Consider the following 27,109-nt stretch of genomic DNA (forward strand, 5'->3'; position numbering starts at 1 on the left):
ATAAAGAAGCAAGGTGGTCCAAGGTGTTGGGAAAGGTGATTGGAGGTAAAGAAAAGTGGGGCCATTGGTGATCTGTGCAAGCACAGTCAAGCTTTATGGTTCATAGGATGCAGGTTCACAAAATGACATCATTAGTATGATCTAAGGATGGACTTTTTGGCCCTCTAACATTGAAAGGTCACCCATCAGACACTCAAGCAGGCCGAAGTGAAGGGTCGGTGGGCTCAGCCAGCTTGAACTGGACAAGAACTGACTGTGAGTTCCTGAAAAACAACTTAAGCAACCATTGTCATAGTGACCTATATATCAGATATGTTATCTATAAGGACACTGTGGAAGTCTAGTTATACACTGCTTAGCTATGTGACTTTTAGCTATATAGGTTTTAAAATCAACTAGAAGCAAGTAACTAAAAGGAAACAAATCAAAGCATGATATAGGTGATAAAATTTCTAAAAGGAAAAAAAAGAAAAGCAAGTAAGGCAGGTTAAGTTTGTTTGTTTGTTTGTTTGTTTTTGAGACTGAGTTTCACTCTTGCCGCCCAGGCTGGAGTGAGATGGCGTGATCTCGGCTCACTGCAACCTCTGCTTCCTGGGTCCAAGCAATTCTCCTGCCTCAGCCACCTGAGTAGCTGGAATTACAGATGCCCGCCACCATGCCCAGCTAATTATAGTACTTTCAGCAGAGACGGGGTTTCACCATATTGGCCAGGCTGGGCTCCAACTCCTGACCTCAGGTGATCTACCCACCTTGGCCTCCCAAACTGCTGGGATTACAGGTGTGAGCCACTGCGCCCAGCCAGGTTAAGTTTGACGGGCCTAATCAGGTCACAGCCCTTGGTTTCATCGAGCACACTTGGGCCTGTACTGTGTCAATACAGTCTCATTTTATCCTTTCTACAACCTAAGAGGTAAGACACTAAGTCATGTTTCTTCTTCTTTCTTTTCTTTCTTTCTTTCTTTTTTTTTTCTGAGATGGAGTCTCACTCTCTTCCACGCTGGAGCGCAGTGGTGTTATCTTGGCTCACTGCAGCCTCTGCTGCTTGGGTTCAAGCAATTCTCCTGCTTCAGCCACCTGCGTAGCTGGGATTACAGGCATGTACCACCACGCCCGGTTAAGTTTTGTATTTTTAGTAGAGACAGGGTTTCACGAAGTTGGCCAGGCTGGTCTCGAACTCCTGATCTCAAGTGATCCTCCCGCCTTGGCCTCCCAAAGTGCTGGGATTACAGGCGTGAGCCACCGTGCCTGGCCAGTCCTGTTTCATACATGAGGAAACAGCCTTAATGCCTTAATGGACCAGTTGACCTGTGGGACCTGCTCCTCCTTCTCCAAGTCTAGAAGGTTCCCGATGACTGAAAATAGAGTCACATATGTCCCCATGTTTATAATTGCACCCTTTGCCACCTCAGTAGTTTGCATGAATCAAGTCTGATTTCTAAGATTCCCAGGGGTGTTTCTGCCTGACAACACCTTCCCAACTTGCATAAGGTGACCTGGATGCTTGTTGCTTGACTTTGCTTTTGCCTGAGGAATTCACAGGAACGGCTTTAATCTTTTTTTTTTCTCCCCTGAGATGCAGGTTCTGGCTTAGGCCAGTCATCTCCAGTGAGAACTCTGGGCAAGAAATTATTCAGGACCACAGTTTGTAGAGATAGGCCAATGGGGCTTTCCTGGAAGAAGGATAACTTTAGATTTGAGAACAAGAAAAGAAGGAACTGAGGGTAATGAGCAGGACTAGAAGAAGCTCTGGCATGCTGATTATTATCTAAGGCAGTTCTTGAGTCTTGCAGTTGCCCCTCTGAAGCTCAAATCTCCCCAAAATTGCAGGGGGATGTATTGATAGCTCCTGATTGTGATTTATTTTTATAACTTTTTCTTTTTTCTTTTTGAGATAGAGTCTTGCTCTGTCACCCAGGCTGGAGTGCAGTGGCATGATCTCGGCTCACTGCAACCTCCGCCTCCTGGATTCAAGCGATTCTTCTGCCTCAGCCTCCTGAGTAGCTGGGATTAGAGGTACGTGCCACCATGCCAAGCTAATTTTTCTATTTTTAGTAGAGACACGGTTTCACCATGTTGGTCAGGCTGGTCTTAAACTCCTGACCTCGTGATCCGCCTGCCTTGGCCTCCCAAATTGCTGGGATTATAGGGGTTAGCTACCACGCCCGGCCTTTTTCTTTCTTTTTCTTTTCTTTTTTTTTTTTTTTTTTTTGAGACGAAGTGTTGCTCTGTCACCCAGGCTGGAGTGCAATGGCGTGATCTCAGCTCACTGCAACCTCCACCTCCCAGGTTCAAGTGATTCTCCTGCCTCAGCCTCCTGAGTAGCTGGGATTACGGGCGTGGTATGCCAGGGTAATTTTTGTATTTTTAGTTTTACCATGTTGGTCAGGCTGGTCTTGAACTCCTGACCTCAGGTGATCCATCCATCTCAGGCTCCCAAAGTGCTGGGATTACAGGCAGGAGCCACTGTGCCCGGCCTATAACTTTTTTTTTTTTTTTTCCTACTTCTAATTCAGTATAGAAAATTTGAAGGCTACAGAAAAAGAGACTCTTCCTTTCATTGATTCAGGAAGAGGCAGTCGTGATGAAGTTGAAAGAGATAGTCCTGGGTTCCAATCTCAGATCTGTTTCTTGAATTCACTGTGAATTTTGGCCAGTCACTTTTCCCTTCTGAACCGGTTTCTTCCTCTATAAAAGTGGGAATCACAGTGACTCCTACCTCACTGGGTAGCTGTGGGATAAATAAAGGCACATCTAGTTCATAAAAACACAGTGGGCATTCAATATATGTCCTTGTCTCCTCCTTTCTGTTTACAGAGGGATTTCATTCAAGCATTTCCTGAGCACCCTTAAGATGTCACTACCTGCCAGAAGACACATGAGTATGGATAAGACTGGCTTTTTCCCCTTGAAAGACTTACGGATAGTCTGGGCTCAGCGACTCATGCCTGTAATCCCAGCACCTTGGGAGGCTGAGGTGGGCAGATACTCTGAGGTTGGGAGTTCCAGACCAGCCTGACCAACATGGAGAAACCCTGTCTCTACTAAAAACATAAAATTAGCCGGGGGTGGTGGTGCATGCCTGTAATCCCAGCTACTCAGGAGGTGGAGGCAGGAGGATCGCTTGAACGGGGAGGTGGAGGTTGCAGTGAGCCGAGATCGTGCCATTGCACTCCAACCTGGGCGACAAGAGCAAAACTCCGTCTCAAAAAAATAAGACCAAAAAAAAAAAAAAAGGCTTTTGGTTTGGGGAGGGAGGAAGGAGGAAATCTTCACAGATTAAATGGTCCAAACTCCTGCCTCAAGATAAACAAAAAAAATGCATTTGACCTCAATTTCCAGATGTCAGCAGAGACCCAGAGAGGCAAGGTCACATGGCAAATAAATAGTAGGCAGGGAACTTGAACCCAATTAGGAGGAACACTGGGAAAAGAGCAAGGAGAAAGGAACTTTGTAAATAAAATCATGCTAGTTTGTAGCCCAAAAAAGAGGAAGAATAGAACATGGAGCTGGCTGCAAATGGATCAGGGGTTGGAAATTCAGCTGTGAAAATCAACTGCATTTTTTTTTTTTTTTTGAGATGGAATCTCGCTCTGTCACCCAAGCTGGAGCGTGATGGGGAGATCTCGGCTCACTGCAAACTCCGCCTCCCAGATTCAAGTGACACTCCTGCCTCAGCCTCTTGAGTAGCTGGGATTACAGGCTCATGCCCCCACGCTTGGCTAATTTTTGTATGTTTAGTAGAGATGAGGTTTCACCATGTTGGCCAGGCTGGTCTCCAACTCCTGACCTCAAGTGATCCACCTGCCTCGGCCTCCCAAAGTACTGGGATTACAGGCATGAGACACTGTGCCCAACCTTTTTGGGTTTTTGTTTATATGTTTGTTTTTGAGACAGAGTCTCACTCTGTCGCCCAGGTTTGAGTGCAGTTGCGTGAACATGGCTCATTGTAGCCTTGACCTCCTAGGCTCATTCGATCCTCCCCCCTCAGCCTTTTGCCACCACAGCTGGCTACTATTTTTATTTTATTTTCATAGAGACAGGGTCTTACTATGTTGCTCAGGCTTGGGCTGCATTTTGCTTGCACAAGATTTCCTCCCAACACTATATTATGAAAATTTTCAAACATACAGAGCAGTTGAAAGAACTGTACAGTGAATGCTCATCCACCCATTACCTAGATTCTACAATTGTTAACTGTCTGCTACATTTGCTTTGTTGCATATTTACTCATTCATCTGTTTCTCCATCTCTCCTCCCATCCATCTTACTATTATTTTTTTGAGACAGAGTTTTACTCTGTTGCCCAGGCCAGAGTGCAGTGGCATGATTTCTGCTTACTGCAACCTCCACCTCCAGGGTTCAAGCAATCCTTCTGCCTCAGCCACCCAACTAGCTGGGATTACAGGCACGTGGCAGCAATCCCGGCTAATTTTTGTGTTTTTAGTAGAGATGGGGTTTTGCCATGTTGACCAGGCTGGTCTTGAACTCCTGACCTCTAGTGATCCGCCTGCCTCAGCCTCCCAAAGTGCTGGGATTACAGGCCTGAGCCACTGTGCCTGGCCTATTTATTTATTTTTCGAGAGAGAGTATCTCTTTGTTGCCCAAGCTGGATTGCAGTGGCAAGATCAAAGCTCACTGGAGCTTCAACCTCCAGGGCTCAAGCAGTTCTCCTATCCTAGCCTCCTGAGTAGTTGGGACTACAGGTGTGAGCCATCACACCCAGCTAATTTTTTTTTTTTTTTTTTTTTTTTTGAGATGGAATTTTGCTTTGTCACCCAGGCTGGAGTGCAGTGGTGTGATCTCGGCTCACTGCAACTTCCGCCTCCTGGGTTCAAGTGATTCTCCTGCCTCTGGCTTCCACGTAGCTGGGATTGCAGGCATCCACCACCATGCCCAGCTAAGTTTTGTATTTTTAGTAGAGACAGGGTTTCACCAGGTAGGCCAGGCTGGTCTTGAACTCCTGACCACAGTGCTGCTAGGATTACAGGTATGAGCCACTGTGCCCAGTCCCATCTAATTTTTTGATGCATTTCAAAGAAGTTGCAGAGTTCACTACCTCTAAACACTTCAACATGCCTATCATTAACTACAATTTACTATTTGTTTCTGGATTTTTTTGGGTTTTTTTTTGAGACAAAGTTTTGCTCTGTCGCCCAAGCTAGAGTGCAGTGGAGAGACCTTGGCTTACTGAAACCTCCATCTCCCGGGTTCAAGCAGTTCTCCTGCTTCAGCCTCCCGAGTAGCTGGGATTACAGGCACCTGCCACCACGTCCTGCTAGTTGTTTGGTATTTTTAGTAGAGACGGAGTTTCACTATGTTGGTCAGGCTGGTCTTGAACTCCTGACCTCAGGTGGTCTATCTGCCTCAGCCTCCCAAAGTGCTGGGATTACAGGTGTGAGCTACCGCACCTGGCCTAGGTGGGTTTTTGTTTTGTTTTGTTTGAAATAGAGCCTTATTCTGTCGCCCAGACTGGAGTGCAGTGGCACAATTTTGGCTCACTGCAATCTCCACCTGCCAGATTCAAGTGATTCTTGTGCCTCAGCCTCCCAGGTAGCTGGGATCACAGGTGGATGCCACCATACCTGGCTAATTTTTTTTGTGTGTGTGTGTTTTTAGTAGAAGCAGGGTTTCTCCATGTTGGCCAGGCTGGTCTGGAACTCCTGGCCTCAAGTGATCCACCCACCTTGGCCTCCAAAGTGCTGGCATTACAGGTGTGACCCATCGCAGCTGACCTAAATGTTATTTTTTATTTTACCTGGATGGTCCTTGGAGGCATTTAAGTTTATTACCTCTGATCCAGAAAGTGTATTATAAAGCCTTGGAAGTAGGGTTGCCAAATAAAATATAGAATGCCCAGTTAAATTTTAATTTTAGATAAACAATGAGAAAATTTTTAGTAATAGTATGTTACATGCAATAGCTGCACATATTTATACTAAAAATTATCTGTTGTTTATCTGAAATTCAAATTTAACTGGGCATTCTATATTTTTATTTTCTAAATCTGGCAACCTGGGACCATGGACAGAACTTGTGTACCTTATTTCAAGGATAAGTAAACAGTCTTAAAGAGAAATAATAAGCCATCACACCCAGCCTTAAGTGGTTTCTTTGGATCCAGATCTCAGGCCCCCAGAAGCCCCGTGGTGTCTTCTCTCCATTAACACACAGTTTTTCAAGCCTTCCTCTGGCAAGTGAAAGCAAAGAGGCTCCAGGAAAGAGGGGGACAATAGTATGACTAAGTGTTCTGCAGGGAAATCTGGTAAGTGGCAGGTGGCATGTGGGCCGCTGGGGTTTTTCTCCCAACTCCTTCCAGCTCTGCAGCCCTGCTTCCTGCCCTCCTCCTTCCCAAGAGGCCTAGGAACCTCCTTCCCTTGCTGGTGACAGGCTCCTCCAGGTTTCTGGCCCCTGCTCTAGCAGGGCTAGTCCTGTCCTGGATTGGCACAGGTGTCATAGGCAGAAGGAAGGTAAGGGTGGCTCAGTTTTATCAACCACTGATCCTGCATTCTGACCAGGCCAAGACCAGGCTGAGTTCTGGATCAGGGAACTTGAGAGCTAGAGCCACATAGCATGGGAGAATGAGGAAATGGCCAGGCTGGGATTCCCTGCCCTCACAAACTCAGCTTCTTCTTGGACAATCACCAACTACAAACCTGGGATGTTCTAGAATCTTTGCAACATCCTAGGAGGTAGGTTCTATTAGACTCATTTAGAGATTTGGATACTGAGGTTCAGGTGACTTTTCCTAAGAACCCCTGCCCCTCGGCCCTACAAGCAATTATTATTGACATAATAAGGACTAGATCCTTGATACGTACGCCACTGAAGCTGAAATTACTAACTCCTGTTAGGTACTGCCTCCCAGATGAGAGCTGACCCACCCTGTTGGCATTAGTAAGAAGGGTAGGATAGCATAGTCCAGTGGTTCTCAAAGTGTCATGCTAGGTGGGCATCAGCATTACCTGGAACTTATTAGAAATGCAATTTCTCAGCTGGGCGCAGTGGCCCATGCCTGTAATCCCAGCACTTTGGGAGTCCAAGGTGGGTGGATCACCTGAGGTCAGGAGTTCAAGACTAGCCTAGCAAACATGGTGAAACCCTGTCTCTACTAAAAATACAAAAAATTAGCTGGGTATGGTGGCAGGAGCCTGTAATCCCAGCTACTTGGGAGGCCGAGGCAGGAGAATTGCTTGAACCCCAGAGGTGGAGGTTGCAGTGAGCCAAGATTGTGCCATTGCACTCCAGCTTGGGCAACAAGAGCGAGACTCCGTCTCAAAAAAAAAAGAAAAAAGAAAAAAAGAAATGCAATTTCTCAGTCCTAACAGAGCTTCCTGACTCAGAAATTCTTGGGTGACACCTAGCAATCTGAGTTTTAATAAGTCCTTCAGGCAATTCTGATGCACTATAAAGCTTTTATACATTGATATGTAGTAGAAAGAGATGCATTTTCCAAACAAAATGGGTATGCATTTATTTATTTATATTACCATTATTAGAGATGGAGTCTGTGTTGTCCAGGGTGGTCTAGAACTCCTTACCTCAAAGGATCCTCCTGTGTCAGCCTCCCAAAGTGCTGGGACTACAGGCATGAGACACTACTCCTGGCCAATATCCATTTAAAACAGATATTTGGGACTGGGTGCGGTGGCTCACACTTTGGGAGGCTGAGGCCAGTGGATCACCAGAGGTCAGGAGTTCAAGACCAGCCTGGCCAACATGGTGAAACCCTGTCTCTACTAAAAATACAAAAAGATTAGCTGGGCATGGTGGCAGGCGCTTGTAATCCCAGCTACTTGGGAGGCTGAGGCAGGAGCTAAGATAGTGCCACTGCACTCCAGCTTGGGCAACAGAGCGAGACTCTGTCTCAAAACAAAAAAACAAAGCCTCTTGGAGGCTGAAGCAGGAGGATTGCTTGAGCCCAGGAGTTTGAGGCTCCTATGATCACACCATTGCACTCCAGCCTAGGTGACAGAGCAACACCTTGTTGCTAAAAAAATAAAAATGAAATAAAATAAAACATACATTTGTTTTAAGTAAGCTTTTATTGATGTATAATATAGAGAAAAATGCAGAAATAATAAGTATATGGCTTGATGAATTTTCACAAAGTGAGAAAGCCTGTGTACTGTCAGAGGCATTTGAACCAGAGCAACTCCATCTTGAATAGGGGCTGTGTAAAATAAGGCTGAGACCTACTGGGCTGCATTCCCAGGAGGTTAGGCATTCTTTTTTCTTTTCTTTTCTTTTTTTTTTTTGAGATGGAGTCTTACTCTGTCGCCCAGGCTGGAATGCAGTGGCATGATCCCTCTCACTGCAACATCCACCTCCCGGGTTCAAGCGATTCTCCTGCCTCAGCCTCTTGAGTAGCTGGGATGATAGGTGCCTGCCATCATGCCTGGCTCATTTTTGTATTTTCGATAGAGACAGGGTTTCACCATATTGGCCATGCTGGTCTCAAACTCCTGACCTTGTGATCCGCCCGCCTTGGTCTCCCAAAGTGCTGGGATTACAGGTGTGAGAGGTTAGGCATTCTAAGTCACAGAATGAGAGGAGGTTGGCACAAGCTACAGGTCATAAAGACCTTGCCAATAAAGAAGTTGGCTAAAACCCACCAAAACAAAGATGGCAATGAAAGTGACCTCTGGTCATCCTCACTGCTCATTATATGCTAATTATAATGGATTAGCATGTGAAAGACACTCCCACCAGTGCCATGAAGGTTTACAGATGCCATGGCAACATCCAGAAGTTACCCTATATGGTCTAAAAAGGGGAGTAACCCTCAGCTCTGGGAATTGGCCACCCCTTTCCTGGAAAACTCATAAATTATCCATCCCTTGTTTAGTATATAATCAAGAAATAACTCTAAGTATCCTTAGGCCAGTATCTCAAGTCACTGCTCTGCCTATGGGGTAGCCATTCTTTTATTCCTTTACTTTCTTTCCTTTTTTTTTAGACAGAATCTTGCTCTGTCTCCCAGGCTGGAATGAAGTGGCACGATGTCAGCTCACTGCAATCTCTACCTCCTGGGTTCAAGTGATACTCCTGCCTCAGCCTCCTGAGTAGCTGGGATTGCAGGCGTGCATCACCATGCCTGCCTAACTTTTTTTGTATTTTTAGTAGAGACAGGGTTTCACCATGTTGGCCAGGCTGGTCTCAAACACCTGACCTCCAGCGATCCACCTGCCTCGGCCTCCCAAAATGCTGGGATTACAGGTGTGAGCCACCACGCCTGGTCTCCTTTACTTTCTTTTATCCTTTTTTTTGAGATGGAATCTCGCTCTGTCGCCCAGGCTGGGGTGCAGTGGCACGATGTCAGCTCACTGGAGTAGCTGGTATTATGGGCACCCGACCCCATGCCCAGCCAATTTTTGCATTTTTAGTAGAGGCGGGGTTTTACCATGTTGGCCAGGCTGGTCTTGAACTCCTGACCTCGTGATCCGCCTGCCTCGGCCTCCCAAAGTGCTGGGATTACAAGTGTTAGCCACAGCGCCTGGCCCCTTTACTTTCTTTTTTCTTTTTTTTTTTTTTTTGAGATGGATTCTTGCTCTGTCGCCCAGGCTGGAGTGCAGTGGCCGGATCTCAGCTCACTGCAAGCTCCGCCTCCCGGGTTTACGCCATTCTCCTGCCTCAGCCTCCTGAGTAGCTGGGACTACAGGCGCCCGCCACCTCGCCCGGCTAGTTTTTTGTATTTTTTAGTAGAGACAGGGTTTCACCTGGTTAGCCAGGATGGTCTCGATCTCCGGACCTTGTGATCCACCCGTCTCGGCCTCCCAAAGTGCTGGGATTACAGGCTTGAGCCACAGCGCCCGGCCGCCCCTTTACTTTCTTAATAAACTTGTTATCAGCTGGGCGCCGTGGCTTATGCCTGTAATCCCAGCACTTTGGGAGGCTGAGGCACGTGGATCACTTGAGGTCAGGAGTTCAAGATCAGCCTGGCCAACATGGTGAAACGCCGTCTCTACTAAAAATACAAAAATTAGCAGGGCGTGGTGGTATGCACCTGTAATCCCAGTTACTCGGGAGGATGAGGCAGGAGAATCACTTGAACCCAGGAGGCAGAGGTTGCAGTGAGCTGAGATTGCGCCACTGCACTCCAGCCTGGGCAACAAGAGCAAAACTCTGTCTGAAAAAATAATAATCATCATAATAAATAAATAAATAAATAACTTGTTTTCACTTTATTTTTTTTTTTTTTTTTTTTTTTTTTTTTGAGACGGAGTCTCGCTCTGTCGCCGGGGCTGGAGCGCAGTGGCCGGATCTCAGCTCACTGCAAGCTCCGCCTCCCGGGTTTACGCCATTCTCCTGCCTCAGCCTCCTGTGTAGCTGGGACTACAGGCGCCCGCCACCGCGCCCGGCTAGTTTTTTGTATTTTTTAGTAGAGACGGGGTTTCACCGTGTTCGCCAGGATGGTCTCGATCTCCTGACCTCGTGATCCGCCCGTCTCGGCCTCCCAAAGTGCTGGGATTACAGGCTTGAGCCACCGCGCCCGGCCGTTTTCACTTTATTGTATGGACTCGCCCCAAATTCTTTCTTGCACGAGATCCAAGAACCCTCTCTTGGGGTCTGAATCAGGACCCTTTTCCTGAAACAGTAACACTACTCAGATCAGGACAGAGAATATTATCACCCATCCTGAGAGGTGTCTTTGTGCCTTCTTCCAAGTATTCCGTCCCCTCAAAGCGTAACCAGTATCCTGACTTCTAACACCATAGACTAGTTTTGCCTAACCTTATATAGTTTTTAAAAGTGTAGGTGAATACAGAATCTGGAGCTAGAAGACTTAGGGTTAGATCCCTGGTTCCTGGCTGAGTGATCTTGAACAAGCCATTTAATTTCTGTCACACTCAGTTTTCTTCTCTGTATAATGGTCATAAAAATACCTCGTACTGGCCAGGTGCAGTGGCTCACCCCTATAATCCCAGCACTTTGGGAGGCCGAGGCGGGCAGATCACAAGGTCAGGAGATTGAGACCATCCTGGCTAACATGGTGAAACCCTGTCTCTACTAAAAATACAAAATTAGCCAGGCATGGTGGTGCATGCCTGTAATCCCAGCTACTCGGGAGGCTGAGGCAGGAGAATCGCTTGAATCCAGGAGGCAGAGGTTGTGGTGAGCCAAGATCATGCCATTGCACTCCAGCCTGGGCAACAAGAGTGAAACTCTGTCTGGGAAGGGAAGGGGAAGGGGAAGGGGAAGAGGAAGGGGAAGGGGAAGGGGAAGGGGAAGGGGAAGGGGAAGGAGAAATGCAAATTCTGCCAGGCACGGTGGCTCAAGCCTGTAATTCCAGCACTTTGGGAGGCCAAGGCAGGCGGATCACTTGAGGTCAGGAATTCGAGACCAGCCTGGCCAACATGGGGAAACTGTATCCCTACAAAAATACAAAAATTAGTCAGTCATGGTGGCATGCACCTGTAATCCCAGCTGCTTGGGAGGCTGAGGCAGGAGAATCGCTTGAACCTGGGAAGCAGAGGTGGCAGTGAGTGGAAGTTGGGCCACTGCACTCCAGCCTGGGTGACAGAGTGAGACTCAGTATCCAAAAAAAAAAAAAAAAAAGCAAATTCTCAGGCCCCACCCAGACCTACTGAATCAGAAACTCTGGGAGTGGCCTCAGCAATCTATGATTTAACTAACCTTGCAGGCAATTCTAATAAGTACTGAGGTTTGAAAATCACTGCACTAGAGAATCTGAATGAGGATAGGGGCGCAGGAATCGGTATTTTAGCAATCTTTCCTAAGACATGTTGCAGGAAACATGAAGTGGTTTTGAAAGTACTTTGCTTGAGGCTTGAAGGCTTGAACCTAGGAGTTTGGTTTTTGTGTTTTTTTAGATGGGGTTTCACTCTGTCACTCAGGCTGGAGTACAGTGGTACGATCTTGGCTCACCGCAGTCTCGTCTCCTGAGTTCAAGCAATTCTCCCACCTCAGCCTCCTGAGTAGCTGAGATTACAGGGGTGTGCCACCATGCCCAACTAATTTTTGATTTTTTTTTTTTTTGAGACAGAATCTCGCTCTGTGGCCCAGGATGGAGTTCAGTGGCATGATCGTGGCTCACTGCAACCTCTGCCTCCTGGGTCCAAGCAATTCTCTGCCTCGGCCTCCCGAGTAGCTGGGATTACAGGCACCCACCACCACGCCCGGCTAATTTTTGTATTTTTAGTAGAGATGGGTTTTCACCATGTTAGCCAGGCTGGTATCGAACTCTTGACCTCAAGTGATTCGCCCACCTTGGCCTCCCGAACTTCTGGGATTACAGGTGTAAGCCACCGAGCCTGGCCAAGCCTAGAAGTTTGAGAACAGCCTGGGCAACACAGGGAGTCCACGTCTCTACAAAAATTTAAAAAATTAGCCTGGTGTAGTGGCTTGAGCCTGGAGTCCCAGCTACTCAGGAAGCTGAGGTGGGAGGATCACTTGAGCCCAGGACGTCAGCTGCAGTGAGCTATGATTGCACCACTGCACTCCAGGTTGGGTGACAGAGCAGGACGCTGTCTCAAAAAAAAAAAAAAAAAAAAAAAAAAGATACTTTGAAAAATGTAAGTGACTTTCCAGATGGCAAAATACTATTTTCATTAGGCGGAAACAGTAATAGCAAAGGTCACTAAGAAATGAGTACTTAGTCATACCTCTGAGTCTCTGCTTGCATAGCCTATTATTTCTCAAGCAATCCATGAAGAAGGTTAAGAGAATGGACTTTCACACCAGACTGCCTGGGTTCTTATCAAGCATGTGACTTAGTTTGTACATTTGTAAAATGGGGATAATAACGGTATTTCTGGAATAGGTTTCTCGTGAGAATAAAGGGAGCTTGGTATCAGCTCTTAGAATACCGGCCATGTTGGCTCCACTAAGCTGTTATCACCATTCCTAAGCACACCCAGTTAAAAGGTAGAAAAGGGAGAATTTGAACCCAGTCAGTGTAACTCTCAAGTGTACATTTTTTTCTTTTATTTTCTTTTTAACCACAGCCTTTAATGTACATTGTTAAAGGCTAAACCAGGCCAGGTGCAGTGGCTCACATCTATAATCTCAGCGAATAGGGGGCCTGAGGAGGCAGTATCTCTTGAGCCCAGGAGTTTGAGACCAGCCTGGGCAACATGGCAAGACTGTGGCCCTGTCCCTGCCCCATCCCATCCGGACCCCACCCCATCCCCATCTCTACAAAGAATAGACAAAAATTACTCTGGTGTGGTGGTGCTCACCTGTTGTCCTAGCTACTCAGGAGGCTGAGGTAGGAGACTTGCTTGAGCCCAGGAGTGTGAGGCTCTAGTGAGCTATGACTGCACCACTGCACTCCAGCGTGGTTGACAGAGTGAGACCTTATCTCAAAAAGAAGAAAAAAAAAAAAGAAAAGGAAAAGAAAAAGAAAAAAGAACAACTAAGTTATAAACTAAGCTGTGTAGCACAGTGGTTCTCAAATTATTATTTCACTCACTAGTAGTATCACTAGAGAGCTTGTTAGACATGCAGATTATCAGACCCTATCCTCCTATGCCAGATCTTCTGATCAGAAACTCTGGGGGTGGGGTCAGCACTGTAAGTTTTAATAAGCTCTCTAGGTGATTCTGATGCACACCATAGTTTGAGAATCACAGTCCTTATAGGCTCCGGTGGGCGGGGTGTTAAAAAAAAAAAAAAAAAAGAAAAAAGAATGAGCCGCTCGCTCCCGTCTCACCCGGAGGTGAGGAAAACTGGGATTTAACTGGATTTACCACCGCAGCCGGCTCTTCAAGCCAGGGGCGGGCCGAACGGCTGGCGGGCAAGGCCTGCTGGGGCTTGTAGTCCAGACCACTCCCGCGCTCAGGCGCCTGCGCTTTGGCTGCTAACTCGCTCTGGTAGCTGTGGTCGGGGCTCGGGACCGGCTGCCATCTTAGTCTAGGGACTGAGGAGTCGCCGCCGCCCGGAGTCCCGGTAAACACCCGTGGGCGAGCTCGGGGCAGTTCTCGGGAGAGGGAGGGAGTCCGGATGAGAATGTTGGGGGAGAACTAGGGTAGAGGAGTGGGACGCGCGGGTCGGGACCCCAGAGCCGCGGCTGCTCTGTCTCCCAGAGCCGGTGTCTGTGGGGGGCGCGGGGAGCTCGGGCTACTGGCCCGGGCCGGGCGGTGGGGGTGGGTTATCTGGACGTTCGGAGGGATCAATGCCTGGCACAGGCTCCCGAGGCCTTCGCCTCGCGGGCTCCAAGTTGTGAAAGGGCTGGGCCACGACGGGCGTGGGTACGGTCCGGCCCCTCGCCCCTCATCCCCGCCTGGGGCCACTCTCCAGCGGTTCGGCCTACGCGCGGGGCCCGGCGGCCCGGGCCGGCGCGGGCTACGTGGCCCTGTGAGGGGCGTCGGCCGGGTCCCCCGTTACCCAGCTGTCCTTCCCGAGACTTCCGAGCCCCCAGTCGCTAGAAGGGCCCAGCCCAGCGGCTACCTCCACTTCTCTCTCCCACTCCCCTCCTCCTTCCATTGTCCCCCGGCATGGTGGTCCCGGCCCCGGCGCCCTCCCCGACGCCCGCCACCGTCGTGGCGGCGCCGACTTTTGCAGACGTGGAGCTGTCACTGCCCTTCCTCCGGAGAGTGCCCTTTTCCTTAGCAGAGAAAAGTAAAAAGAGCCGTTGAACGTATTCTAAGGGTCGAAACGTGATGACATGACTTTTAAGTGGAGAACTCAAGTTTTCCAAGACAGTTCCGGGCCGCGACTTAAAAGAGAGAATCGCAGGATTTGTGCGCCCAAGTAGACGCTGGGCCTAAAGTTAGTTGGACATGTAACCAGGTGAACTTGTAAAGGGCCAGGAATTCATTATCCCCAATAACAACGCAACCTTGTTTTCTTGGTTGTATTCGTATCCTAATCTTACTACATTTTCTGCCGTTCTTCCACATCTGCGATATACTTGGTTTGGAGTGGGGGATGGGGAAGTGTGAGATTTTTGCCTTGAAAATTAGTAAGACCCTGGAGCCAGCCACCTATCATTGCACTTAGTTGGGTTCTCCTGCATCTTTTCCTAATATAATTCGATCTTCAGGAAGTATGTAAAGGCAGTGTATTTCCATTCTCAAAATCGGCTAAGGAGTTATTTATCAGTTCAGGTGAAGTTCTCATGGCAGATATGGTGAGAGCTTGCTGTGTGTATTTTACAGGTTTTTTTTTTTTTTTTTTTTTTGAGACGGAGTCTCGCTCTGTCGCCCAGGCTGGAGTGCAGTGGCCGGATCTCAGCTCACTGCAAGCCCCGCCTCCCGGGTTGACGCCATTCTCCTGCCTCAGCCTCCCAAGTAGCTGGGAGTACAGGCGCCCGCCACCTCGCCCGGCTAATTTTTTTTTTTTTGTATTTTAGTAGAGACGGGGTTTCACCGTGTTAGCCAGGATGGTCTCGATCTCCTGACCTTGTGATCCACCCGTCTCGGCCTCCCAAAGTGCTTGGATTACAAGCTTGAGCCACCGCGCCCGGCCTTTACAGGTTTATTTAAGCTATAATTTATTTTTAAAATTAAGAAATGGGCCGGGTGCTGTGGCTGACGTCTGTAATCCCAGCACTTTGGGAGGCCGAGGCGGGCAGATCACGAGGTCAGAAGTTCGAGACCATCCTGGTCAACATGGTGAAACCCTGTCTCTACTAAAAACACACACAAATTAGCTGGGCGTGGTGGCAGGTACCTGTAGTCCTAGCTACTAGGGAGGCTGAGGCAAGAGAATGGCTTCAGCCCAGGAGGTGGAGGCTGCAGTGAGCCCAAATCTGGTTGCTGCGCTCCAGCCTGGGTGTCAGTGGTGTCGGAGTGAGACTCCGGAAAAAAAAAAAAAAAAAAAACACAATGGGATGGGCGTGGTGGCTCACGCCTGTAATCCCAGCACTTTTGGGAGGCCCAGGCGGGCAGATCTCTTGAGCCCAGGAATTGGAGATCAGCCTGGGCAACATAGTGAAACCCCGTCTCTACAAAAAATACAAAGATTAGCTGGGTGTGGTGGTGGGTGCCTGTGGTCCCAGATACTCAGGAGGCTGAGGTGGGGGAATCACCTGAGTCCTGGGGGTGGAGGCAATGGTGAGCTGTTACTGTGCCACTGCACTCCAGCCTTGGGTGACAGATTGAGATCCTGTCTCAAGAAAGAAAAAAAAAAAATGGAAATGAAGGTGGAAATTCTACTGCTTCTTTGAACCGTGAATGTGTTTAAGTTTTGTGAGTCCAAAAGGAATTCCCTTATATTCAGCATACAAGTCAAGTCACCAAGGATATGATCTGAAATTGCAAAAATGAGTACAGACTACTTCAGTGTATTCTAGAATCAAACATTTCTACATTCTTTTTTAAAAAATACATCTTTTTTTTTTTTTTTTTTTTTTTGAGACGGAGTCTCGCTGTGTCTCCCAGGCTGGAGTGCAGTGGTGTGATCTCGGCTCACTGCAAGCTCCGCCTTCCGGGTTCACGCCATTCTCCCGCCTCAGCCTCCCAAGTACAGGCTACAGGCACCTGCCACCACGCCCGGCTAGTTTTTTGTATTTTTAGTAGAGACGGGGTTTCACCATGTTAGCCAGGATAGTCTCGATCTCCTGACCTCGTGATCCATCCGCCTCGGCCTCCCAAAGTGCTGGGATTACAGGCTTGAGCCACCGCGCCCGGCCTTTTTTTTTTTTTTTTTTTTTTTTAATTTGAGATGGAGTCTCGCTTTGTCACCCAGGCTGGAGTACAGTGGTGTGATCTCGGTTCACTGCAACCTCCGCCTCCTGGGTTCCAGCAATTCTTTTGCCTCAGCCTCCCTAGTAGCTGGGACTGCAGGCACGTGCTACCACCCCCGGCTAATTTTTTTTTTGTTTTTTAGTAGAGATGGACTTTCACCATATTGGTTAGGCTGGTCTCTAACTCCTGACCTCGTGATCTACCTGCCTTGGCCTCCCAAAGTGCTGGGATTACAGGCATGAGCCGCCTTGCCTGGCCCTAAAAAATACATCTTTTCACCTATTGGGAGAGACAGACAAACCAGTAGTCCCCAAATTTGACCATTAGAATAATTAGAAGAGCTTAGAAATTCCACGGTCTCACCTTCTGAGATGGATTTAGTAGGTCTGGGTTGGCTCCAACCAATTTATTTTTAACACATGCCTTAGGTAATTCTGATGGTCTTGGGAACCACTGAGGGCAGATGGTACTCTAGACTTACCAAGGAAAGGTCAAAAAACTTTGAGACGGAAGAGGAAGTGGCCAATTCTGTGTGTGTGGCTGGGTGGAGGATTGGTTAGAAGAGGCAGGATTTGCCCCTGAACCCTCATTGGGTCTTAGATGAAGAGTAGGAATGTGAAAAGCAGTGGGGGACGGTGGGGGTGTGGGGGCGGTGGGGGCGGAGGGAAGAGAGAAGGACAGGGTAGGCTGAGTGAAGGCCTTAATGCTGTGTGTAAATTCAGAGGATTGTGGAACAAAAATGATTCAGGGAGTAGGGAGTGGAATGGGGAAGGAGAGCATTTTGAAACACAAGGTCAGAAAGGTTAAAGGAAGCAAGTATATGAAAAGTTATTTTTTGTTGTTGTTGAGACTGGGTCTCACCCAGTCACCCAGGATGGAGTACAGTGGCAGTACCTCCAGAGCTCAAGTGATCTTCCCACCCCAGCCTCCCTGAGTAGCCGGGACAACAGGCATGCATCAGCACGCCTGGCTAATTAAAGATTTTTTTTTATAGAGACAGGTTCTCTTTACGTTGCCCAGGCTGGTCTTGAACTCCTGTGTTCAAGTGGTCCTCCCACCTTGGCCTCCTAAAGTGTTGAGATTACAGGTGTAAGCTACTGTGCTTTGTCTAAAAATTTTAAGTATAATGCTAAAAATTTGGAATTTTATTTTGGTAGAAATAGATACAGGGCTGGGCTCAGTGCCTCACGCCTGTAATCCCAGCAGTTTGGGAGGCTGAAGCGGGTGAATTGCTTGAGCTCAGGAGTTCGAGACCAGCCTGGTCAACATGGTGAAATCCCGTCTTTACAAAAAGGAAGAAAAAAAAAAAGAAATAGATAAACAGATTTTTAGACAGGGACATGATGTGAGTACATATGTGTTTTAGGAAGATTGCTGTGTACTGCAGGACAAAGATAGGCATCAAAAAACAAAAAAAGAAAGATTGCTCTGGTGATGAACGAAAGGATGAAAGAGTAGCTATTGCAGAAGTCTAGTTGAGAAGTAACAAAGCCTGACCTTGGAGAGAGGTTGTGGGGGTGATCAAAGGATTGGATTTAGCTTTTTACTAGTGCAGTATTATTGCCATATTTTTGGATGAGGATTTTTTTTAGAGCTAGTCTGGGTAAAGGGCTCCTTTTCTGTCAGAAGAACCCATTAGCAAGTCTAAATTATATTGCCAGGTTATATATGTTATATATAGTATGAGAGTGAATTGTTCTTTAGCATCTTTGAGAAATTAGAAAGAACTATGTCAGGTGTAATTTGGAAGAGAACTTGGAGTTTGTTATTATTTTTGAGATGGAGTTTTGCTCTACCATGCAGGCTGGAGTGCAGTGACGTGATCTTGGCTCATTGCAGCCTCCGCCTCCTGGGTTCAAGTGATTCGTGTGCCTCAGCCTCCCAAGTAGCTGGAGTTACAGGTGCATGCCACCAAGCCTGGCTAATTTAGAACTTGGAGTTTGGACTGAGATTTATGTCTCTCAGTACTATTGGTCAAGGCTTGTTGGAAGTGTTTTTCTCTCAGCCTATAGAAACTTGCTCATTGAGTTTTAGAGTTGGAAGAAATTACAGAGATTATCTAGTCCATAATGGCAAATATATTTTGGTTTATCGGCCAGCTCTAATTGGAAGCTGCCAGTAGCACTGTGTTTGGAAGGATTCTGGTTGTAGGGGCTCTGAGGAATTGTATTATGGTTGATCAGTGATATCTCCTATGGACAGTTATCTAGTAGGTAGTAGATATGTGCCAGATACAAGCTATTCTTAGATTGTTCCAATCTCTTATTTTCTGTGTTGTTGTTATTGTTTGTTTGTTTGTTTTAAAGGTTAAATAATTTACCTGAAACTAGTTAAGAGTAAGAACTAGAACTAGCACTAGGTTTTGCAACTCTGAGACTGGTATTCTCTGGTTTACCAAGATCAATGTGCACTACCGAAGAGCTTCTGGTATTAGACTAGAAAAAGAAAAGGGAGATTTTTAGCTTGTGCCTCTTGACTGTTTAGGCAAGAGTTTAACAAGGAATTTTGGCCTAGAAGTGAGTTTTGTTGTATTTATTCTGTCTTAAGAAATTTGTGTTAGGGTCGGGCGTGGTGGCTCACACCTGTAATCCCGGCACTTTGGGAGGCCGAAGCGGGCAGATCGTGAGGTCAGGAGTTTGAGACCATCCTGGCCAACATGGTGAAACCCCATCTCACTAAAATACAAAAAATTAGCCGGGTGTGGTGGCACGCACCTGTAGTCCCAGCTACTTGGGAGGCTGAGGCAGGGTAATCACTTGAACCCGGGAGGCAGAGGTTGCAGTGAGCCGAGATTGTGCCACTGCACTCCAGTCTGGCAAAAAGAATGAGACTCTGCCTCAAAAAAAAAAAAAAAAAAGAAATTTGTGTTAGTACTGATAGGAAATAGTCACCTGTTTTGTTGTTTTGCCACTTTCTTTCTTGTTGCCTAACTCAGTTTTGGGTTTTGAGGATTGGTTTCCTTTATAAGAATTAAGACAAAAGTATGTAAGGTTATTTTTTTCTGTATTTATAGTACTTAGCCAAATTCTGGGCTCATAATAAGCATTCAGTAAAGGCATGTTGACTTTTATGGCTGTAAATGATACTGGCTTTGAGTCAATGTAAGTTAGTTAGGAGGTTCACAGAATTGAATCGCAGCATTCTCTGGTTGGGAGGTTGGCTTTCAGCTAAAAATGTTAAGTTGGAAACTATCCTCACAACTAGAAGCAGTTAACCAGAAGCTGTTCCTGCCTCTATCCTCCTCCAGTCTAGCAGCGTACTGTCCTTGAAAAACTGTTGCCAGCTCAGCTCTTTTGCTTCTTTTCAGAACTGACTATATCCAGATCCTTGGTGTGCTTTTTCTTTTCCTGTCCCTAGGAGTCTCCAACTTGCAGGGACTATCGTTATGGTGACCCTTATAGACTGGTGTATTTATATGGCCATCCTCATTTTGCCAGATAGCCATCATACTCAGATTGGTATCTTCCCATACTATGTATGAATCATTTTCCCCCAATTCTTTCTTTTGTCCTGTCTGCTCCGTTAAAAATTGTCTATCCAATGAAATTTTTAAAAGGGACTTTGTGCTTGTAGAGTCCCAAGGTCATTGCAGATCTGATGTGTTTAACTATAGAAGTCAGCTGGGCACGGTGGCTCACGCCTGTAATCCCAGCACTTTGGGAGGCTGAGGTGGGCAGATCACGAGGTCAGGAGTTCAAGACCAGCCTGTTAGCCAGGTGTAGTGATGTGCGCCTATAGTCCCAGCTACTCAGGAGGCTGAGGCAGGAGAATGGCTTGAACCCAGGAGGCGGAGGTTGGAGTGAGCCAATATCGTGCCACTGCACTCCAGCCTAGGGGACAGAACAAGACTCAGTCTTTTTTTTTTTTTTTTTTTTTTTTGAGACGGAGTCTCGCTGTGTCCCCCAGGCTGGAGTGCAGTGGCGCGATCTCGGCTCACTGCGAGCTTCACCTCCCAGGTTCACGCCATTCTCCTGCCTCAGCCTCCTGAGTAGCTGGGACTACAGGCGCCCACTACCGCGCCCAGCTAATTTTTTGTATTTTTAGTAGAGACGGGGTTTCACCGTGGTCTCAATCTCCGGACCTTGTGATCCGCCCGCCTCGGCCTCCCAAAGTGCTAGGATTACAGGCGTGAGCCACCGCACCCGGCCAAGACTCAGTCTTAAAAACAGACAAAAAACTATAGAAGTAATGTGTTAATGGACTCTCCTTCCTTTCTCAGGTACCATGCATTTCACAGTGGCCTTGTGGAGACAACGCCTTAACCCAAGGAAGTGACTCAAACTGTGAGAACTTCAGGTATGGTGACATCCTGTGAGAGAACTTGGGGGCAAGAGTGATGCGGAGGCCAAGCTCTGGTCATATAACTGCTGTGAGGAGAGAGCAGTGTTAATGCTAGCTGCATCAGTTGGTTGAACAAATAGGCAGCTTCACTTGATTCTGAAACCCAAAGCTGCCTCTGCAGGGATTAACCTGTGAACCACATTGTGCTCTTAACTTGAATTTTCTGACTTTTCTGTTTTTGTAGATCCCTTACACATACGCATACTTTTTCTATTTGTGTTGTTTTATATACATTTACCTCTGTATACTATCTAGACGTGTGCGTGTGTAGGGTTAAGAGGTGGGGAATGAAAAAGAAGACAACATAGCCAGGTGCAGTGGCTAATGCCTGTAATTCCAGCACTTTGTGGGGCCAAGGTGGGAGGATCACTTGAGCCCAAAAGTTTGAGACCAGCCTGGACAACATGGTGAGACCCTGAGTCCACACAAAATAAAAAAAAGTTAGCTGGTGTGGTGGCGTGTACCTGTAATCCTAGCTGCTTGGGAGGGTGACGTCGGAGGATCACTTGAGCCCAGGAGGTTGAGGCTGCAGTGAGCCATGATCGTGCTACTGCACTCCAGCCTGGGCGACAGAGTGAAACCCTGTCTCGAAAAAAAAAAAGAAGACAACATAGTTCAGTGGAGAAAGAACAGAGGACTTGTAAAGAAAAGATCTGGGTTCTGATTTGATTTTGCCACTGACAAGCTGTGTGACTTTCAGCAAGTTATTTCATCTTGCCAGACCTCAGTTTATACATCTGTAAAATAGGTTAAGTATTGATTCCTATCTCCCTCCCTGTCATTGTTGTGTGGATCAAATAAAATAATACCTATTAAATCTTTAGTAAAGGACATGAATTCATGACTTTAAATGTTATCTTGGCCGGGCGCGGTGGCTCATGCCTGTAATCCCAGCACTTTGGGAGGCCAAGGCGGGCAGATCACTTGAGGTCAGGAGTTTGAGACCAGTCTGGTCAACATGGTGAAACTCCATCTCTACTAAGAATAAAAAAATTTGCAGGGTGTGGTGTCGTGCACCTGTAGTCCCAGTTACTTGGGTGACTGAGGCAGGAGAATCATTTGAACCCAGGAGATGGACACTGCAATGAGCCAAGATCGTGCCACTACACTCCAGCCTGGGCAACGGAGTGAGAGTCTGTCTCAAAGAAAAGAAAAAAAACTGTTGTCTAGATCCACAAGGTGAGAGAAGTTGACAATAATATTGTGAAGGAAAACATGAGGACAAGACAGATCACTTTAAAAGGTTAGGAGAGAAGGAAGACTACTGGATAAGAAAAAAAAATAGAACATAAAGTTAAGCAGTAAGAGGATAGGGAGTGAGTTAAGTTGAGCAGGTGAATTGTTAGATAAGAAAGCTGAATAGGAAGATAGTGATAAAATAGAACTAAAATATGGTCCAGCATTGCCACTTTTGGGTATATATCCAAAGAAAATAAAATCACTTTTTTTTTTTTGGAGACAGAGTCTTGCCCAGGCTAGAGTGTAGTAGCATGATCTTGGCTCACTACAGCTTCTTGCCTCTTGGGTTCAGGTGATTCTCCTGTCTCAGCCTCCTGAGTAGCTGGGACTCGGGAGGCCAGGCGTGCACCTGCCACACTGGGCTGATTTTGTATTTTTGGTAGAGATGGGGTTTTTCCACATTGTTCAGGCTGCTCTTGAACTCCTGACCTCAGGTGATCTGCCTGCCTCTGCCTCCCAAAGTGCTGGGATTGCAGGCATGAGCCACTGAGCCCGGTCCTGTTCTTTTTTATATTTAAGAGAAAGGAAGGAGATGGTGGGATGATTATAGCTACTATAAAACAATTTTAAAAATATTTAAAAGTATTATTAAAGTATTTAAAATATCTTTAAAATATTTCTCAGCATATCCATTTCATCTCAAGCTCACAAAGCAGTTCTTTGTGGAAGGGTATTTGAGCCAACATTCAGGAAACCTGGGTTCTAGCCTTGGTATTACTGGTCACTTAAATTGTGTGATCTTGGGCAGCTCACTTAAATCTCCCTGGGCCTGGTTTCCTCAGTTACCTATTGAATATTTTGGATATGATTTCTCAGGTTCTTTCCAGCTCACTCTATTATATTCTGTGCTTTATGTGCTAACTGACTGATTTTTCACAGCTTTGTTGACATCACAATATATGACTGATACCAGAAATACCTTATAATAAGGCTTCGGCTGGGTGCGGTGGCTCACACCTATAATCCCAGCACTTTGGGAGGCCGAGGCAGGTGGATCACGAGGTCAGGAGATCGAGACCATCCTGGCTAACACAGTGAAACCCTGTCTCTACTAAAAATACAAAAAATTAGCCGGGCATGGTGGCAGACGCCTATAGTCCCAGCTACTGAGGAGGCTGAGGCAGGAGAATGGCGTGAACCCAGGAGGTGGAGCTTGCAGTGAGCCGAGATCATGCCACTTACACTCCAGCCTGGGTGACAGAGTGATACTCTGTCTCAAAAAAAAAAAAAAGAGAAAAAAAGGCTTCATAATATCCGATGCTTTATAAATGACAAATCATGTTATTTTAAGTTCTACTGTTTTTTTTTTTTGAGACGGAGCCTCACTCTGTCACCCAGGCTGGAGTGCAGTGGCGCAATCTCGGCTCATTGCAACCTCTGCCTCCCAGGTTCAAGTGATTCTCCTGCCTCAGCCTCCCGAGTAGCTGGGATTACTGGCATCCGCCACCATGCCTGGTTAATTTTTTGTATTTTTAGTAGAGATGGGGTTTCACTGTGTTAGCCAGGATGGTCTCGATCTCCTGACGTTGTGATCTGCCCGCCTCGGCCTCCCAAAGTGCTGGGATTACAGGCGTGAGCCACCGCACCCGGCGTTTTAAGTTCTACTTTAAACACTGGCACCAAGAGAGACCTGTAGGAAACATAAGTAAGGAAAGTTTAAGTTTGTAATATTTGACAAGGATCTGTTGAGCTGTTGAGCTGCTGTTGTGCCAGGTTCCAAGGGGTACTCAAATATAAAACTCCTGGTTTAAGGATTTTGTCTGGAAAACAAACTCCCTTGCCAGTGATTGATTATTATAAAAAGGAAGTTGATAAATGTTATAAGAGTTTCATTGCATTGCAATTTAAGAAATTAAGTTCAGATTTTTTGGTTCCTTTAACATAATTGAATGTATTCTTTTTTTTGTTTGTGGGTTTTTTTTTTTTTTTTGAGACGGAGTTTTGCTCTTGTTGCCCAGGCTGGAGTGCAATGGTGTGATCTCAGCTCACTGCAACCTCCACCCCATGGGTTCAAGCGATTCTCCTGCCTGAGCCTCCCAAGTAGCTGGGATTACAGGCATGTGCCTCTGCACCCAGATAATTTTGTATTTTTACTAGAGATAGGGTTTTACCATGTTAGTGAGGCTGGTCTTGAACTCCTGACCTCAAACAATCCACCTGCCTCAGCCTCCCAAAGTTCTGGATTATAGGCATAAGCCACTGAGCCTGGCCAAATGTATTTTTTTTTTTTTTTTGAGACGGAGTCTTGTTCTCACCTAGGCTGGAGTGCAGTGGCGTGATCTTGGCTCACTGCAACCTCCTGGGTTCAAGCCATTCTCCTGCCTCAGCCTCCTGGGTAGCTGGGATTACAGGTCCCTGCCACCATGGCCAGCTAATTTTTATGTTTTTACTAGAGACGGGATTTCACCGTGTTGGCCAGGCTGGAACTCCTGACCTCAGGTGATCCGCCTGCCTTGGCCTCCCAAAGTACTGGGATTATAGGTGCCTGGCCTAACATAATTGAATGTATTCTGAGTGCTGCTCTATGCTATACATCGCAGGGACTCATGGTGAAAAAGCAATCTCTGCCCTCCAACAACTCGCGTTTTTTTTTTTCCATGTCTGGAAATTGCTTACCCTAATAGATCTATCCTTCTGTCCCAGGAAAGAGAAGAATTTTAATACTGTGTCGTCACTTATAGGTTAATAATTCATCTACATATTGAGCTTAACTCACTCCAGAAATACCTAATAACTTGCTTGTTTTCTGAGAAAATGTTCATTATTTTACTGGATTCTACAACCTTTTCTTTGTCAGTTTCCAGATAACTTTTTTTTTTTTAGACAGAGTCTTGCTTTGTCGCCAGGCTGGAGTGCAGTGGTGCAATCTCGCCTGAGTGCAATCTCCGCCTCCCAGGTTAAAGCGATTATCCTGCCTCAGCCTCCCATGTAGCTGGGACTATAGGTGCCTACTAACACGCCTGGCTAATTTTTTGTGTTTTAGTAGAGAGGAGGTTTCATCATGTTGGCCAGGATGGACTTTTTATTTTTTTAAGACAAGATAAGCTCCAGAAATAACCATCTGCATTTAGGTGAACTTTGGTTTGTTAGTCATTCATTCGTACAAAGAAAGAGTAGGTTCTACAATTTTGTCTTGATTATTTTTTCAAAGAATCAAATTCAGTTGGTCACAAAGGAAAGGATTTTAGTCTAAAGGATTATATTGTAGGAGTTAACAGTATTTACTGGAGTTAGGTTGATTTTGAATTTTGACTCTACTGTGTATTGGTAGTATGATCTTTGGCCAACTTGCCAAGCCTCTTTGTGCCTTAGTTTTCTCATCTGTAAATTGGGAGTGGTAATAGCGTATATACATAGGTATTATGTGTTTCTGCTTCAACAAGACTTGGCTCACAGTGTGAAGTGTTAGTTATTATTGTTGTTTTCATTATCATCATTACTATCAACCTTATCTTTCTTAAAGTTATGATCTGAGTTCATTAGTCATTCAGTAAACCTATTTAGGCTGAGCATTGTAAATTTAAGTATCTGCAAGGGCTGGATGAACATTTAGTAAGTAATGATATATCAGATTGGGACTTTAAGTGAACTAGGGAATTCATGCCCCTCCAAGGGAGCAGCTGTTAAAGCAGCTTTGGCTTACATTTTTTTTTTTTTTTGGGGACAGAGTTTCACTTTTGTTGCCCAGGCTGGAGTGCAGTGGCATGATCTTGACTCACTGCACCCTCAACCTCCGCCTCCTGGGTTCAAGCAATTCTCCTGCCTCAGCCTCCTGAGTAGGTGGAATTACTCCAGGCGCTCTCCACCACGCCTGGCTAATTTTTTGTATTTTTAGTAGAGATGGGGTTTCATCATGTTGGCCAGGCTGGTGTTGAACTCCTGACTTCAGGTGATCCACCTGCCTGGGCCTCCCAAAGTGCTGGGATTACAGGTGTCAGCCACCACGCCTGGTGTGATTTTTTTTTTTTTTTTTTTTTTTTTGAGTCGGAGCCTTGCTCTTGTTGCCCAGGCTGGAGTGCAGTGGTGCAATCTTGGCTCACCACAACCTCTGCTTTCTGGGTTCAAGCAGTTCTCCTGCCTCAACCTCCGGAGTAGCTGAGATTGCAGGTGTGCACCACCACCGTGGCTAATTTTATATTTTTAGCAGAGACGGGGTTTCTCCATGTTGGTCAGGCTGGTCTCGAACTCCCGACCTCAGGTGATCCACCTGCCTCGGCCTCCCAAAATGCTGAGATTACAGGTGTGAGCCACCACACCTGGCCTTTTTTTTTTTTTCTTTTGATGGAGGTAAAAGTAAGTATGTGAGGTTATGTATATGTTATTTAGCTCGATTTAGCCATTTCACAATGTGTACATATTTTAAAACATGTTATAGGTTGGGCATGGTGGCTCATGCCTATAAACCTAGCACTTTGAGAGGCTAAGGCAGGAGGATCTCTTGAGGCCAGGAGTTTGAGACCAACCTGGATAACATAGTGAGACCCCATCTTTATTTTATTTCAATAAATAAATAAAACCTGTTTTACATGATAAATATATACCTTTTTTGTCAAGTAAAAATAATTTTAAAAATACTACTTAAGGTCTTGGGAATACACTCACAATGTATTGGTAGTTAATTTTTTTTTTTTTTTTTTAACCAGTTGCTGTGGCTCACGTCTACAATCCCAGCACTTTGGGAGCCCAAGGTGATAGGATTGCTTGAGCCTTGGAGTTTGAGAGCAGCTTGAACAACATAGTGAGATCCCGTCATTATATTTTTCAAAATTAAAAAGAAAGTTTTCAGAAGGTTAAAAAATAAATTGAGGCAAAATTCACTGTTTTAAAGTGTACAATTCAGTGTTGGCTTACTATTGACCTCGGGGAGAGTACAGACCAAG

The 27,109-nt window shown here is 46.2% G+C and overlaps 1 protein-coding gene and 1 long non-coding RNA gene across 21 annotated transcripts in view; one reads left to right on the plus strand and one right to left on the minus strand.

The window, feature by feature from the left end:
- Nucleotides 1-4,974: 4,974 nt before the first annotated feature.
- The window catches only part of LOC144332075 (uncharacterized), a 76,723-nt gene continuing 54,588 nt past the window's right edge, over nucleotides 4,975-27,109 (minus strand). The window contains exons 2-3 of one of the 2 annotated variants that reach the window (XR_013399826.1): nucleotides 24,302-24,560; nucleotides 4,975-4,997 (exon numbers count right to left, since the gene is read on the minus strand). This is a non-coding gene — a long non-coding RNA (uncharacterized LOC144332075). Of the gene's footprint in view, nucleotides 4,998-24,301; nucleotides 24,561-27,109 lie in introns of those variants that run through there. The other variant, XR_013399825.1, reaches the window with a different exon arrangement.
- The window catches only part of ITCH (itchy E3 ubiquitin protein ligase), a 135,237-nt gene continuing 121,962 nt past the window's right edge, over nucleotides 13,835-27,109 (plus strand). For all 19 annotated transcript variants that reach the window (XM_077951499.1, XM_077951501.1, XM_077951507.1 and 16 more), the window contains exons 1-2: nucleotides 13,835-13,908; nucleotides 20,869-20,945. The gene's annotated coding sequence lies outside the window, so the exon portion shown is untranslated. The remainder of the gene's footprint in view (nucleotides 13,909-20,868; nucleotides 20,946-27,109) is intronic.

This window comes from Macaca mulatta, chromosome 10 (assembly GCF_049350105.2).
Source record: "Macaca mulatta isolate MMU2019108-1 chromosome 10, T2T-MMU8v2.0, whole genome shotgun sequence".
In the NCBI taxonomy this organism is placed as follows: Eukaryota; Metazoa; Chordata; class Mammalia; order Primates; family Cercopithecidae; genus Macaca; species Macaca mulatta.